The sequence below is a fragment of the Camellia sinensis genome, chromosome 1 (assembly GCF_055761805.1).
Source record: "Camellia sinensis isolate YWXY chromosome 1, ASM5576180v1, whole genome shotgun sequence".
Lineage (NCBI taxonomy): Eukaryota > Viridiplantae > Streptophyta > Magnoliopsida > Ericales > Theaceae > Camellia > Camellia sinensis.
The window spans coordinates 201134256-201151874 of NC_138961.1; positions in this window are offsets into that span (position 1 = coordinate 201134256).

The following is a 17619-nucleotide window of genomic DNA, read 5'->3' on the forward strand; positions in this document are numbered from 1 at the left end:
GTTGATTTGGTTTCAAATGATTGGTATTGTATTAGGTTTAAAAAGCTAGAATCGATCATATGTTCAATTCTAGATTTAGTAGGTGTTTAACATGTTAGGACCCACAAAGGTGTATGCGTGTAAATTAAATATATAAAATAAATAAACAATAAAATAAAATAATTCAGAAAATAATTATCCGAATTAAATGCTTACAGAAATTAATGTCGAGGCTTGTGTTGGACACAATTTCCTTAAAGTAGATTTCGTCATCGCTCCAGTGCTTCAAGATATAATCGGTGTCTACTTTCCAGGATGCAACGACTAATACTTGATTTTACAGCACTATAAAATCAAGTCTGGCGAATCAAACAATGTTGTAACTCTTTCTCTTTCTTTTCCTAAAAATGAATGCAGAAACAGATACAGGAGCAACAGAGGACGAACAGAAGAAGAAAGGGAAGAAGTTTGAAAATTTTCGGATGCAAAATGAATTGCTGGAGCAGACTTTATATAGGCAGGTTAGTGGCTGTTCGAACAGGTGCCAACAGATAGGCAACTGTTCGGATAGATTTCAACAGATAGAAAATCTGTTTGAACTGTTTGGATAGTTCCAGATTTGTCTGGGAAAGATTCAAAAGGTTCAAACCCATTCGGGTGTGTTAGGAACTGTTTGGGTGAAGGGAAAAATTTGGACCAATTTATTTTGATTTTTGAAACCAAAAATAAAAATAAAGTTCAAATGTTTTTGGTCCAAAAAGATAAGTATTGGGCCGGACAAGCGCAACCCAACCTCATACCACGCACCCGCGCTCAGGCCCAGTCCAGCCTAGCCCGCTCGATCGGCAGGACGGACGGCAGCGCGCGCGCGTAGTTTTAATTTTGGGTCCAATGGGTCTAGCCCACTACACCCATAATCTCACTCTTCTACAAACTTGGGTACCCTTGAGGCCCATCCCAAGTATCCAATGCTAACGTTTATAAATCCAAACAATTTCTCAAGCTTTTTCAATGTGGGACAAGCATATTTCACAAATGTGTAAGAAACCCACCAAAAAACTAGTTCCATGAACCCGAAAATGCGCGTTGAATTCTCATTCATCCAGAAATAGTTTTGAGCAACCAAATACATGAATTTATTCACTACACGGCATTAAACATGAACCCAATTAGAAACATGAAAAATAACGCTTGGGTCCCACCTTAATTAATGCTCAAAGTTAGCAAAAAATAAGGTAAAACAAATGCTATTTTCCAACGATCCCCTACATGAATGGAATTCACAAGAATGGACATGCAACAAGATGTAGACAAAGAAAGAGTACATTAAGAAGATACACCACACCGAGATAGGTAGCTTTTGGCTTTGAACCTTCTCTAGTGAAAGCCTATCGGACTTACTGGCTAACCAGTGGACGCGATGCCATGAACTGTTTAGCTGTTTGTGTAAGCCAAGACAATAGACTACACATAGGGTATCTGCAAACACAGTTTGGTTCTTACGGTTGTGTTCATTTTGGCCCTGAACAACGCCTGGTAATTCATCAGTATTCTAGAGAATTTAGCCTTCTCAATTCTCATAGAATCGGCCTAGTTCACACTCATATAGGTGATTTCTTATTAAGAGTATCCTGCTATACCCCACTTAGATGTCCGAGCTATAAGAATCATTAAAATCAAAGCTTAATCTACTAACGCTGCAGGTATCACTCTTCTTATCATAGAAATGGATATGAGCAAACCTCTTTAGTGATACATGAAGTCATCCATAATTCGGTTGTCTCTTTGAACCTAGATCTTGGGATCTCCAGTCAACTAGGTTGGGTTGCTATTATGGCAACTTTTAAGTAATAGGCTTTAATTTCATTTCCCTCGATAAATAGTACACTTGCTCTCTGGCTAGTCCTTTAGTCAATGGATCCGCAATATTCTCCTTTGACTTTACATATTCTATAGAAATTACTCTATGTGAGAGCAAATGCCTAACGGTATTATGTCTTCAACGAATGTGTCGAGATTTACCGTTATACACATGATTTTGTGCCCGTCCTATTGCTGCTTTACTATCACAGTGAATGCATATAGCTGGCACAAGTTTAGGCCACATTGGAATGTCTTCTAAGAAATTACGAAACCATTCTGCTTCTTCTCTTATTTTATCTAATGCGATAAACTCAGATTCCATTGTCGACCTAGCTATACATGTCTTCTTGGAAGATTTCCAAGAGGCTGCTGCACCTCCCAGGGTAAAGACATATCCACTAGTGGATTTTGAGTCTTTGGTATCCGATATCCAATTTGCATCGTTGTACCCCTCGAGTCCTGCTGGATATTTGGTATAATGTAAGCCATAATTCTAGGTATGTCTTAGATACCTAAGTACCCTAATTATCGATTTCCAATGATCGGACCCTGGATTACTTGTGTACCTACTCAATTTGCTTACACCATAGGCTAAATCTGGCCTAGTGCAATTCATTAAGTACATCAAGCTTCCGATTATTTGAGAGTACTCTAATTGTAATATGCCAACACCTGTATTTTTTGACAAATGAAGACTAATGTCAACAGGTGTTTTAGCAGGACGGTTGTCGTGCTTTCCAAATTTCTCCAGAATCTTCTCAACATAGTGAGACTGAGATAAAGCATATCTTTCAGATGTTCTAGTAATTTTTATTCCTAGAATTACATCTGCTATTCCCAGATATTTCATGTCAAACTTTTTGTTCAACATTTTCTTTGTGGATTTAATCATGTCATTATCGCTTCCAATAATGAGCATGTCATCTACATAAACACAAACTATGACATAGCCTTTGTCTGTGCTTTTAACATAGACGCATTTGTCACACTCGTTTATCTTAAAACCATTCGAAAGCATAGCGTGATCAAATTTTTCATGCCATTGTTTCGGAGCTTGTTTTAATCCATAAAGGGATTTAACAAGTTTACAAACCTTTTTCACTTGGTCGGGAACTTGAAACCCTTCTGGTTGTTCCATATAGATTTCTTTATCTAACTCGCCATTCAAAAAAGCTGTTTTAACATCCATTTAATGTATTTCCAGGTTATACAAAGCTGCAATCACAATCAACATGCGAATGGATGTTATTCTTGTCACTGGTGAATAGGTTTCAAAACAATCAAGGTCTTCCTTTTGCCTATATCCCGTAACAACAAGCCTAACCTTGTATTTATCTATTGAACCATCTACTTTCATTTTTCTCTTGAATATCCACTTATATTCAAGAGGTTTACATCCTGGTGGAAGATCCACCAGTTCCCAAGTATGATTTTGCAGTATTGATTCAATTTCACTATTCACAGCCTCTCTCCACAATAGAGCTTCAGGACTTGACATTGCTTCCTTGAAGTTTTGAGGCTAATTTTCTAACAGGTATGTCAGAAAATTTGGACAAAATGATTTAGAGATCTTAGCCCTCTTGCTACGTCTAGGTTCATCTGATTCATTATAATTTTGGTCTTCATTGCTACCCATAGCAATATCAAAAGTTCTTTTATTTGAACTTTTCTCTTCAATTTCCTTGCTAGGAAAAATGTGTTCAAAAAACGATGCATTTCTTGACTCAATAATGGTGTTACATGCATATCCGGATTTTCAGATCTATGAACTAAAAATCTATATGCACTACTATTATTGGCATATCCAATGAACACATAATTAACAGTCTTTGGTCCTATCTTAGTTGTTTTGGGACTAGGGACTGCAACCTTGGCCAAACACTTCCACACTTTGAGGTAACTATAAGTAGGTCATCGACCTTTCCATAATTCATAAGGTGTTTGATTGAGTTTCTTGTGGGGTACCTTGTTAAGGATAAAGTTAGCAGACAAAATTGTCTCCTCCCACAAGTTTTGAGGTAACCCTGAACTAATCAACATGGCATTCATCATCTCTTTAAGAGTTCGATTCTTTCTCTCAGCAACTCCATTTGATTGAGGAGAATAGGGTTCAGTGGTTTGGTGAATAATACCATGTTCAGAACAAAATTCTTTAAATGATGCATCATACTCACCACCTCTGTCACTCATCACTATCTTAATAGTTTTGCCAAGTTGATTTTCAACCTCAAGTTTATATTGCCTAAAAGCTTCTATGGCTTAATCTTTACTTCTCAATAAGTAAACATAGCAATATCGAGTGCAATCATTAATAAAAGTAATAAAGTGCTTCTTACCTCCTCTAGTTTGAATAAATTTTAAATCACAGATATCTGTGTGAATTAAACTTAGAGGTTTAGTACTTCTTTCACCTTGATTAAATGATGCCTTAGTGAGTTTTGCCAACACAAATCTCACATTTATGATTAGGATCAAATTCAAAATTTGGTAAACATTCTAAATCAATAAGTCTACGCAAATAATTAAAATTATCACGTCCTAATCTACCATACCATAAAAAAGAAGACTCATCAATATAAACTGAAGATGTGTTCTTATTATTAAAAGCCAAATTAGGTACAACAGTTATTACACTGAGTTTCAAAAGCCCATCACTCATGTAACCTCGCCCCACATACATTCCACTATTGGAGAGTACAACTTTATCAGATTCAAAGACTAATTTAAACCCATTCTTGATCAATAATGACCCAGAAGTCAAATTCTTGCGAATCTTTGGCACATAGAGTACATTGTTGTTATGACCCCGACCTTAATTCTCACTTAATTATGCTTTGTAGAAGATTAGGATGGATTTGGGATTTATTTGCATGTGTATTGCATCATTTACGTGTTTCTATCTGTTTGCCATAAAATGATCTGTTTATGTCTTTGACTTTAAACTGCAAATTGAAAGCCTTATCGGCGCTCGAATCAGAAATTGACTTGTGTTATGTGCTAATTAGGATTTATAGAGTTTTATGGTAGGTTTAATTAAAAATTGATTTGGTATGATTAAATTGGATTAAATAACATTAAATTACATTAGTTTGAATTATTACACTTATGCCACTTAGTGACTTGAATTGAGACCACTCCCCATTACACCTTATTACATTTAGAGGCATCTCTCATCAGCCTTCTCTGGGAGACCAAACCGTAGGAGAGGGAGAGAATAAGAGAACAAAATTGAATCATCTAGAATTTTGCTTGAATTTAGAAGGATTGAAGGCAACTTGGAAGATTAGGCTACTAAGCTTGGAATTCAAACCTAAGGTAGTGAATTCATCCCCTTAATTATGATATTGAGTTGTAGCTTGCTTGATTCGTGGAAACATTGTAGATTAGAGTCTAGTGTGGCTTAAAATGTGGAATTGAGGCTTAAATCATGCATGCATGTGCATTTCTTCACATTTTGAACATGATTTCAAGAGTTTCTTCCATGCATGTGTTAATTTCACTCACATTGTGGTCATTCAACTTGTTTTCCATCAAATTATTAAGTTTGGTTATGTTTTGGAAGGTTTGAATTCAAGGGGGGTCCTTGCATGTTGGATTCATAGCATATTCATGGAGTTTGTGTTGATTTTGCACAAATTGGGTTACTCTTGGGCCATGATTTCTTGAATTGAAGCTTTAAACATGTTGTTTTATGGGTTATTATGTGTTTTTCCAAAGATTTGGCCCAAAAAAATGAGTTTTGGGTGCTTGGAGGTCGAGTTTCATGCTTGGAGGTCAATCTGGATTTTCCAGAAATTTGACCCATGCTCGAGCGAGGACTTTCACGCTTGAGCGTGAAGCCTGAGTACATGCACTTCCGCTCGAGCGACGAGAGTCACGCTCGAGCGTGAAATGCATATACCTAGAAGTTCTTGTGTTTTGCAGTTCGCTTGAGCGAGGGAATCTATGCTCGAGCGAGGGTCTGAGTCTCACACTCAAGCGGAGGTAGAGCGTCCGTCGAGCGTGAAAATTGCATATCCAGCATTTTTGTCATGGTTTACAATTTGCTCGAGCGAGGAAGTCCACGCTCGAGTGGAGCTTCCTTATCTGCATGTCCGCTCGAGCGAGGAAATCCAGGCTCGAGCGTGGACCTTATTTTTAGCAAAATTTGAGAAATGTTTTCCAATGCATTTTTGCATCCTCATTCCATCCTAGGCATTCCTAGGCCATGTTGGAGACCCCATAATGAGGATAAGAGATTAGAAACACACTAAGAGCCAACGAAATAAGTTTTGTACAATTAGAACGTGTGTTTCAAATGTGTATCTGTTATGTGTCGTGTAGGTCACGTGCCACGTCCTGTCTGATCGATCTGCTTTGTCTGTTTGTCTCCAAGCCCACTGTGAGTAATAACTCTGTAAAGTTATGTTCAACTTAAGTATTTTCTGACTGGTATTGTATGATCTGTTTTCTAAAATGCTATCTTACGAATTATGAATGAATGTCCAATTTTCTAAAAAGTAATTATGGCACCCTTAGTTCACGTGGCCGTCACCCGGGGGTAAGAATACCGTGGCCAATCTGCATGTGGCCCTCGCCCGGGGGTAACAATACTGCGGCTAATCTGCACGTGGCCCTTGCTTGGGGGTAACAAAACCATGGCTACTTGCGCGTAAGATATGGACCTTTGTGGTCGTTGGTACCAACTATGTATGTGGGTTTCTGGACCAATCTAATCTGATAGCTAATGGGTGTACCACGTATGATCTTAAGCAAAATCTGAATATGAAAATGTATATGAATCTGTTTCTGTTTGAAGTCTGATTATGCTCTGTTTTAAATGCTGGATTCTAACTTGTGCTGCACATCATTCATATAACCCCTTTACTCTGTTATTATTTACTGGGCTTTCGCTTACAGTTTATATTATATATATAGGTGAGCCGGCACATGACCAGGGCCAGAGTTGACGGCCTTCTATACTGTTTTGTCAGCCAACCTTTGTGCCTCCCGGGGAGGTTCCGATCGAAGTTTAATGCCATGGCTGTTTTGTATTTCATGCTAGTCTTAGTGTTTGCACTGTATAGTCAGATCATGGGAAGTGCACTTCTGTAATTAGTTTGTAAATATTGGTGTCCTTTGACTGGCATGCTTATGTATATATATAAGTTGTGAAATATTTTGTCCCATGTACGTTATCACAGCTCATTGGACCTTATCTATTTTGTATTATTGCTTCCGCAGCCCCTTATTATTTGCTAATCTGTTCAGAGGCCTTTGGTAATCCACAGATTACTAGCCGGTTACGGTGCTAAACCTACATGGGCGGGTTTGGGTCGTGACAAATTGGTATCAGAGCATGTGTTCTACCGCACACACAGGTCCGTATGAGCTTAGGATGTCCTAGTAAGAGTTGGGGGCATTCCATCTGCATGTGTGAGTGTGTGGTAATGCAACTGAATATGAAACCTGAATATACATTTAAACGAAATGAATTGAAGGAAACGATAAGATTATGTCTATGTTTATTACCATTTGATGTCAGTATAGTAAGATGGACAATTCAAGGGGAAGTGGTGAAAGTGAATCTTCAGAGGCTCGCACGGACCGAATGGAACAGATGTTAGCGGCGTTGACTGAAGCCTAGACACAACAACAGAGACAACAACCTTTGCCCCCTCTGCCTCCACCAGCACAAGCTGAGGCAGATAATAATGACATCATCAATCTGACACAGAAATTCATGAAAATGAAACCGCCAACGTTCTATGGTGGAATTAAACCTTTGAAAGCAGAGACGTGGCTACTTGAAATGGAGAAGTTGTATGAAGTGTTCCCTTGTACCGAAACTTAGAAAGTCCTCTTAGCCACCTACACTTTGAAAGATGAAGCTCGCAGGTGGTGGTTACTGATCCGAAATGGCAATAGGAATATGACATAGGCACAATTTAATGTTATCTTCTACGACAAGTACTTTCCCCAATGTTTTAGGAATCGGAAAGTGTCTGAATTTCAAGAACTTCAACATGGAAGAATGGCTGTAGCAGAATATGATGCCAAATTCACCAAGTTGGCACGTTTTGCTCCACATATGGTGGATACTGATTACAAGAAAGCACGGAAGTTTGAGGGAGGGCTGGACCTAGAAATATTTGACCGAGTGGGTGTCTTAAAATTACCTACTTATGTGGAGGTGCTTGACAGGGCATTGATGGCAGAAGCCACAATAGCAGCTAAGAAACAAACTACAACACCAACAACAGAATGGAGAGGAAAGAGGACTGGATTCAGTTTCAAGAAAGGCCGGTCATTTTCGAAAAGGCAATATACAGGATCCTCCAGCAACTCTAGCCAAAGTAGCGGATCTACTCCAAACTGCCCCGACTGCGGAAAGAAGCACAAGGGTGCCTGTTATCAAGCATCAGGTGTGTGTTTTCGCTGTGGCAAGACTGGCCACATGGTGAGGGATTACCAGATGAGATCCAATAAGGTTAACCGTCCTATGACAAGTTCCACCGGGTCTGTTTCCGTAGCAAGACCAAATGCAAGGGCCGATGTTAGAGGGAATGCAAACAATGAAACATTAAGACAAGGGAGAGTGTTCGCCTTAGTGCCTGGTGACGTACCCAACACCTATATTGTGGTGTCAGGTACACTCTCCGTATGTTCTCAAAATGCATGTGTATTGATAGATTCTGGTTCTACACATTCCTTTGTATCGTATACTTTCTCTCGAAAATTGACTAGACCACTAGAACAAATGACACATGTGTTATCTGTATCCACGCCGTCTGGGGATTCTATAATGTGTACTCATGTTTATCCGGCGTGTGATATTATAATTGGTGATATGGTGTTATATGTGGATTTATTACCCTTGGACATTAGTCATTTTGATTATATTTTGGGGATGGACTGGTTGACTAAATATTGTGCTACCATTGACTGTGCGAATAAAACTGTTGTGTTTAGACCACCGGGAATGCCTGAATTTACTTTTATTGGGAATGGGGTAGTTCCTCCCCCGTATTTGATTTCGACTATAAAAGCTGTAAAACTCCTTAGGAATGGATGTAGGGGTTACCTGTGTTGTATACTGACTGCACCATCTTACAGTACTACTGTAGAAACAATCCTTGTTGTTTGTGACTTTCCTGATGTGTTTCCGACTGACTTGCCTGGGGACTTAATTGATAGAGAGATTGAATTCACTGTTGAAGTGTTTCCGGGGACACAACCTATTTCCAAGACTCCTTATAGAATGTCTACCTCTGAACTGAAAGAATTGAAAACTCAACTTTAGGAACTGTTAGATAAGAAATTTATCCGTCCGAGTACTTCACCTTGGGGTGCTCCAGTTTTGTTTGTCAAAAAGAAGGATGGGTCTTTGAGATTGTGTATAGACTACCGAGAATTGAACAAAGTGACTATCAAGAATAAATACCCTCTACCCCGAATAGATGACTTGTATGATCAACTTCAGGGTGCCCAAGTGTTTTCTAAAATTGACCTCAGGTCCGGGTATCATCAGTTAAAGGTTAGAGCTGAGGACATAGAGAAAACTGCATTCCGAACTAGATATAGACATTATGAATTTTTAGTAATGCCGTTTGGGATGACCAATGCACCTGCAGCTTTCATGGACCTTATGAATATGGTGTTTAAATCATATTTGGATGACTTCATTGTTGTATTTATTGATGACATTTTGATTTATTCTAAAGACGGGAAAGAACATGTGAACCATCTGAGAATCACCTTGCAGATTTTGAGAGAAAAGAAATTGTATGCTAAATTATCCAAGTGTAAATTCTAGCTTGACAGTGCGGCATTCCTGGGACATGTAATTAACAAGGATGGAGTTTCCGTTGACCCTCAGAAAATTGAAGCTGTCGTGGATTGGCCTAGACCGACAAATGTGACAGAAGTCCGAAGTTATCTGGGACTTGCAGGTTACTATAGGAGGTTTGTGAAAGACTTTTCCAAGCTTGCCCTGCCATTGACTCAATTAACTCAGAAAAATGTGCCATTTGACTGGAGTGAACAAAGAGAGGCTGATTTTCAAGAACTGAAAACCAGGTTAGTGACTGCACCAATCTTAACTTTGCCTAATGGTATTGATAGGTTTCAAGTGTACAGTGATACTTCCTACAAAGGTTTGGGGTGTGTACTAATGCAAAACGGAAAAGTGATTGCCTATGCTTCTAAACAACTCTGACCTTATGAAAAGAATTACCCAACGCATGATCTTGAGTTAGCAGCTGTGGTGTTTGCTTTGAAAATCTGGCGCCACTACTTGTATGGGGTAACTTGTGAGGTGTACACCGACCATAAGAGCTTGAAATACTTCTTCACCCAAAAGGAATTGAACATGAGACAGAGGCGATGGTTAGAACTAATCAAGGATTATGATTTGCAAATCTTGTACCACCCAGGGAAAGCTAATACCGTAGCGGATGCCTTGAGCCGAAAATTAATGGGTAGTTTGTCATGTCTGTTATCCAATCGGAAAGAATTGCTGAATGACCTAGAACAAGTTGGGTTGGAAACTGCTATGTCCGCTCAACCTACAATACTTGACGAGATCAAACAAAAACAATGCGAGGATGAATACTTGAAAAAGATCACGGGGCAATTTGATTCAAAGCTGAGGCCAGGATTTGTGTTTGAGAATGATGTGCTAAAATTTCAGAACCGTCTTTGTGTGCCCGATTGTTATGATTTGAGGAAACGTGTTATGACCGAAGCTCACAGTAGTAAATTTGCTATGCATCCGGGGAACGCGAAGATGTATCATAATTTGAAACAGAATTTTTGGTGGCCTGGAATGAAAAAGAGTATTGCAGACTTTGTGGCTAAATGCCTACATTGCCAACAGGTTAAAGCTGAACATCAACGGCCCGCTAGTCTGCTACAACCACTCCCAATACTGGAATGGAAATGAGAGCACATTACCATAGACTTCATTGTGGGATTGCCTCGTTCTCTTCGAGGTATGGACTCTATCTGGGTTATAGTTGACCATTTAACTAAGTCTGCCCATTTCTGCCTGTCAAAACTATTTATAACGCTGATAAATTGGCCAATATCTATATGACAGAAATTGTGAGACTGCATGAAGTGCCAGTATCTATTGTGTCTAACAGGGATTCAAAGTTTGTATCGAGATTTTGGCAGAGTTTGCAACAGGCTTTGGGGACTGAAGGCTGAGTAGTGCCTATCACCCACAGACAGATGGCCAAACTAAACGAACGAACCAAACTCTAGAGGATATGCTCAGAATGTGTGTGTTAGACTTCCAAGGAAATTGGGAGACCTACTTGCCATTAGCTGAATTTGTGTACAACAACAGTTACCATTCAAGCATTGAAATGGCACCTTACGAAGCTTTGTATGGGAGAAAATGTCATTCTCCAATATGTTGGGCTGAAGTAGGTGATAGATCTTTGTTGGGACCAGAACTTATGCAAGAAACAACTGAGAAAGTGAAATTGATCCAACAACGTCTGAAAACTGCACAGAGTCGGCAGAAAAGCTATGTTGATGTTCGAAGATGAGATAGGGAATATGAAGTTGGGGACCATGTGTTCATAAAGGTGACCTCGATGAAGGGTCAAACTTGGTTTGGTGTTAAGGGCAAGTTGGCGCCAAGATATGTTGGACCTTATGAAGTCCTCGAAAAGATCAATCCAGTATCATACCAAGTAGCTTTACCACCGGTAATGGAGCATATGCACAATGTATTTCATGTATCGATACTTCGAGAATATTTGAGAGATCCACTCCACGTCATTGAGCCAACACATGTGCTTTTGAAAGATGATTACACCTACGAGGAAAGACCTATCCAGATTGTGAATCGGAGGATCAAAAGACTGAGAAATAAAGAAATACCACTAGTAAAAGTTGACTGGCAAAACCACGGAGAAACTTATGCAACTTGGGAAACCGAGGAAGACATGATGAAAAGATATCCAGATTTGTTCCCATTGAACCCAATGTTGATTCAGAATGAAGGTAATTCGAGTTTGGAGGACCAAACTCTTTTAAAGGGGGAAAACTGTAATGACCCTGACCTCTAATTAATGTTAATTCGCACTTAATTATGCCTTGTAGAAGATTAGGATGGATTTGGGATTTATTTGCACGTGTATTGCATCATTTACGTGTTTCTATCTGTTTGCCATAAAATGATCTGTTCATGTCTTTGACTTTAAACTGCAAATTGAAAGCTTTATCGGCGTTCGAATCAGAAATTGACTTGTGTTATGTGCTAATTAGGATTTATAGAGTTTTATGGTAGGTTTAATTAAAAATTGATTTGGTATGATTAAATTGGATTAAATAACATTAAATTACACTAGTTTGAATTATTACACTTACGTCACTTAGTGACTTGAATTGAGACCACTCCCCCTCACACCTTATTACATTTAGAGACATCTCTCATCAGCCCTCTCTGGGAGACCAAACCGTAGGAGAGGGAGAGAATAAGAGAACAAAATTGAATCATCTAGAATTTTGCTTGAATTTAGAAGGATTGAAGGCAACTTGGAAGATTAGGCTACTAAGCTTGGAATTCAAACCTAAGGTAGTGAATTCATCCCCTTAATTATGATATTGAGTTGTAGCTTGCTTGATTCATGGAAACATTGTAGGTTAGAGTCTAGTTTGGCTTAAAATGTGGAATTGAGGCTTAAATCATGCATGCATGTGCATTTCTTCACATTTTGAACATGATTTCAAGAATTTCTTCCATGCATGTGTTAATTTCACTCACATTGTGGTCATTCAACTTGTTTTCCATCAAATTATTAAGTTTGGTTATGTTTTGGAAGGTTTGAATTCAAGGGGGGTCCTTGCATGTTGGATTCATAACATATTCATGGAGTTCGTGTTGATTTTGCACAAATTGGGTTACTCTTGGGCCATGATTTCTTGAATTGAAGCTTTAAACATGTTGTTTTATGGGTTACTATGTGTTTTCCAAAGATTTGGCCCAGAAAAATGAGTTTTGGGTGCTTGGAGGTCGAGTTTCTTGATTAGAGGTCAATCTGGATTTTCTAGAAATTTGACCTACGCTCGAGCGAGGACTTTCACGCTCGAGCGTGAAGCCTGAGTACATGCACTTTCGCTTGAGTGGCGAGAGTCACGCTCGAGCGTGAAATGAATATACCCAGAAGTTCTTGTGTTTTGCAGTCCGATCGAGCGAGGGAATCTACGCTCGAGCGAGGGTCTGAGTCTCACACTTGAGCGGAGGTCGAGTATCCGTCAAGCGTGAAAATCGCACATCCAGCATTTTTGTCATGGTTTACAGTCCACTCGAGCGAAGAAGTCCACGCTCGAGTGGAGCTTCCTTATCTGCATGTCCGCTCGAGCGTGGACCTTATTTTCAGCAAATTTTGAGAAATGTTTTCTAATGCATTTTTGCATCCTCATTCCATCCTAGGCATTCCTAGGCCATGTTGGAGACCCCATAATGAGGATAAGAGATTAGAAACACACTAAGAGCCAACGAAATAAGTTTTGTACAATTAGAACGTGTGTTTCAAATGTGTATCTATTATGTGTCGTGTAGGTCACGTGCCACGTCCTGTCTGATCGATCTGCTTTGTCTGTCTGTCTCCAAGCCCACTGTGAGTAATAACTCTGTAAAGTTATGTTCAACTTAAGTATTTTCTGACTGGTATTGTATGATCTGTTTTCTGAAATGCTATCTTACGAATTATGAATGAATGTCCAATTTTCTAAAAAGTAATTATGGCACCCTTAGTTCACGTGGCCGTCGCCCGGGGGTAAGAATACCGTGGCCAATCTGCATGTGGCCCTCGCCCGGGGGTAACAATACCTCGGCTAATCTGCACGTGGCCTTTGCTTGGGGGTAACAAAACCATGGCTACTTGCGCGTAAGATATGGACCTTTGTGGTCGTTGGTACCAACTATGTATGTGGGTCTCTGGACCAATCTGATCTGATAGCTAATGGGTGCACCACGTATGATCTTAAGCAAAATCTGAATATGAAAATGTATATGAATCTGTTTCTGTTTGAAGTCTGATTATGCTCTGTTTTAAATGCTGGATTCTAACTTGTGCTGGACATCATTCATATAACCCCTTTACTCTGTTATTATTCACTGGGCTTTCGCTCACAGTTTATATTATATATGTAGGTGAGCCGGCACATGACCAAGGCTAGAGTTGATGGCCTTTTGTACTGTTTTGTCAGCCAACCTTTGTGCCTCCCGAGGAGGTTCCGATCGAAGTTTAATGCCATGGCCGTTTTGTATTTCATGCTAGTCTTAGTGTTTGCACTATATAGTCAGATCTTGGGAAGTGCACTTCTGTAATTATTTTGTAAATATTGGTGTCCTTTGACTGGCATGCTTATGTATATATATAAGTTGTGAAATGTTTTGTCCCATGTACGTTATCGCAGCTCATTGGACCTTGTCTATTTTGTATTATTGCTTCCGCAACCCCTTATTATTTGCTAATCTGTTCAAAGGCCTTTGGTAATCCACGAATTACTGGCCAGTTACGGTGCTGAACCTACAGGGGCGGGTTTGAGTCGTGACAATTGTTAAGAGTGAGTTTTTTTCCCAAGGTCATTTTCAACACAATCTTTCCTTGTCCTTCTACAGTTGAAGTGGAGGAGTTTCCCATAAAAAGTTGTTCCTCACTTTCCACCACTTTGTAGGTTGTAAACATCTTTTTATCTGCACAAATATGGCGGGTTGCTCCAGTATCCACCCACCATTCCTTGGGATTGCCTACTAAATTTGCTTCAAAGACTACTGCAGTAAGATTGATGTCAGCCACTCCATCGGAAAGATAAAAATCCTCGGCTATGTTGGCTTGTGCTGGGTTTTTGTTTGAACTCCCTTCATCCTTGCGAACGTGACAATCCTTAGAACGATGCCCATCTTTGCCGCACACAAAACACTTGTCTTTGAACCCGTTGTTGATCCCTTTATTGATCTTACTAGTGGATCCTTGTTTGGGACCACTGTCATCATGCTTCCGCTTCTTGTTGTTCAACTTTGACCCTTGTCCGTGTTCCACAACATTTGCTTTAGCCTGCATAACATGGTTTCCTGATTTCTTGTCGAAACCTCGGTTGTCCTCCTCAATTCGGAACCGCACTATCAGTTCCTCCAATTTCATCTCCTTGCGCTTATGCTTCAGATAATTCTCGAATGTTTTCCAAGATGGTGGCAAATCTTCAATTATTGCCGCTACTTGGAAAGATTCACTAAGAACCATCCCTTCTGTATATATGTCATAGAGAATTAATTGGAGATCTTGAACTTGACTAATAACCATTTTGAAATCCATCATTTTAAAATCTAGAAAACGACCAACAATAAATTTCTTTGTACCGACGTCCTCTGTCTTATACTTATGATTCAGAGATTCCCTCAGTTCTTTAGCAGTGCTTTTAACACTATACACATTATACAGTGTATTGTCTAACCCATTGAGGATATAATTTCGATACAGATAATTACCATGTTTCCATGCATCGACTACGACAACCACTTGTCGGTCAGTTTCTCCTTCGTTCAGTGTCGGTGCCTTTTCATGAGTGAAGCGAGCCAAATTCAATATGGTAAGATAAAATATCATCTTTTGTTGCCATCTTTTAAAATCATTACCATTGAATTTTTCTGGCTTCTCCCCATGATTTACTGGTACTGCCGGAGTCATGACTGGCACAACAGGTGTGGGAGTTTGAGTAATAACAGTCTCAGTATTGTTAATTTCAGTTGTCATAATTCTGACAAAATAAAAAATTGTACCAATCACAACTTTATAAAAAAAATAATTTACACACAAAATAAACAGAATAATATTTTGTAACAAAATTCCAATGATAAACAGTACATTACTACTATGTTATCAAAGAAATCATTACACAGTATATTACTACTATTTAAGAAATTAAACAGTATATTACTACTATTTAATTTCCTGAAACAAAATATTTGTCTGTCTATCACAGAAATAAATAAAAATAATGAAATCTACTTTAAGATTGTTAGAACCCACAAAGGTGTATGTGTGTAAATTAAATGTATAAAATAAATAAATAATAAAATAAAATAATTCAAAAAATAATTATATAAATTGTTCTCCGAATTAAATGCTTACAGAAATTAATGTCAAGGTTTATGTTGGACACAATCTCTTTAAAGTAGATTTCGCCCTCGCTCCGGTGCTTCGAGATATAACCGGCGTCTACTTCCCAAGATGCAATGACTAACACTTGATTTTACAGCACTATAAAATCAAGTCTGGCGAACCAAACAATGCCGTAACTCTTTCGCTTTCTTTTTCTAAAAATAAATACAGAAACAGATGCAGGAACAACAGAGGACGAACATAAGAAGAAAGGGAAGAAGTTTGAAAATTTTTGGATGCAAAATGAATTGCTGGAGTAGACTTTATATAGACAGGTTGGTGGCTGTTCGAACAGGTGCCAATAGATAGGCAACTGTTCGGATAGATTTCAATAGATAGAAAATCTGTTTGAATTGTTTGGATAGCTCCACATCTGTCTGGGAAAGATTCAAAAGGTTCAAACCCGTTCGGGTGTGTTAAAAACTGTTTGGGTGAAGGGAAAAAAATTGGGCCAATTTATTTTGATTTTTAAAACTAGAGATAAAAATAAATAAATAAAGTTCAAATGTTTTTTGCCCGGACAAACCCAACCCAACCTCACACCACGCACCCACGCCTAGCTCGCCTGGCGAGCGGCGTGGGCGCGGGGTTTTAATTTTGGGTCCAAGGGGTCTAACCCACTATACTCGTAACCTCACATTTCTACAAACTTGGATACCCCTTGGGGCCCATCACAAGTATCCAATGCTAAGGTTTATAAATCCAAACAATTCCTCAAGCCTTTCCAATGTGGGACAAGCGCATTTCACAAATGTGTAGGAAATCTACCAAAAAACTAGTTCCACGAACCAAAAAACGCGCGTTGAATTCCCATTTATCTGGAAATGGTTTTGAGCAACCAAATACATGAATTTATTCATTACGTGGCGTTAAACATGAACCCAATTAGAAACATTAAAAATACCGCTTGGATCACACTTTAATTAATGCTCAAAGTTAGTAAAAAATAAGATAACACAAATGCCATTTTCCAACATACATTAAAAAAGTATTTTTTTTATTATATATATACACTTATTTGAGTCACATCGATTAATATCTATCAATATCTCATTTTTATTTTTCTATTTATTTTATCTATTTTTTTATACATTTTTTTTATAAAATAAATTAAAAAATACATTTATTTAGGACATTCTAAACAACCCTTTAATATTAATGCAAACTAAATCGACTCGTAACTTGTCGAAATTTCTGTCTTTATTGCATTTCAATGGGAATCTCAAACATAGCCATCTCAGTACAAACAATAGGTCCCACTGTAAGTAAATGCATACCAAATTGAAAGTGCATGATCCAATGGCTTGTGTCCACATTTAAGAATATACTGTACCAAATTTCTAAATTTTTCCTGATGTTCACTATACTAACCATGCATGATTATTATTAGGGAATGGTTTCTGTCCAGTCCGATTAATTAGATTGGACCATATTGTTAGGCTTGTGAAGATCTATCACATGTCTCGTTTTAATAATCTGAACCGTACAATATGTAGAACTCGTCGAATAATATATGCCTGTAAAAAATCAAGTTGATCGGATATCGATAGCTATGTGATCAAAACAGATTTTTGTCAACCGTTAATTTATTCACCGTCTATTTTTTATTATACAA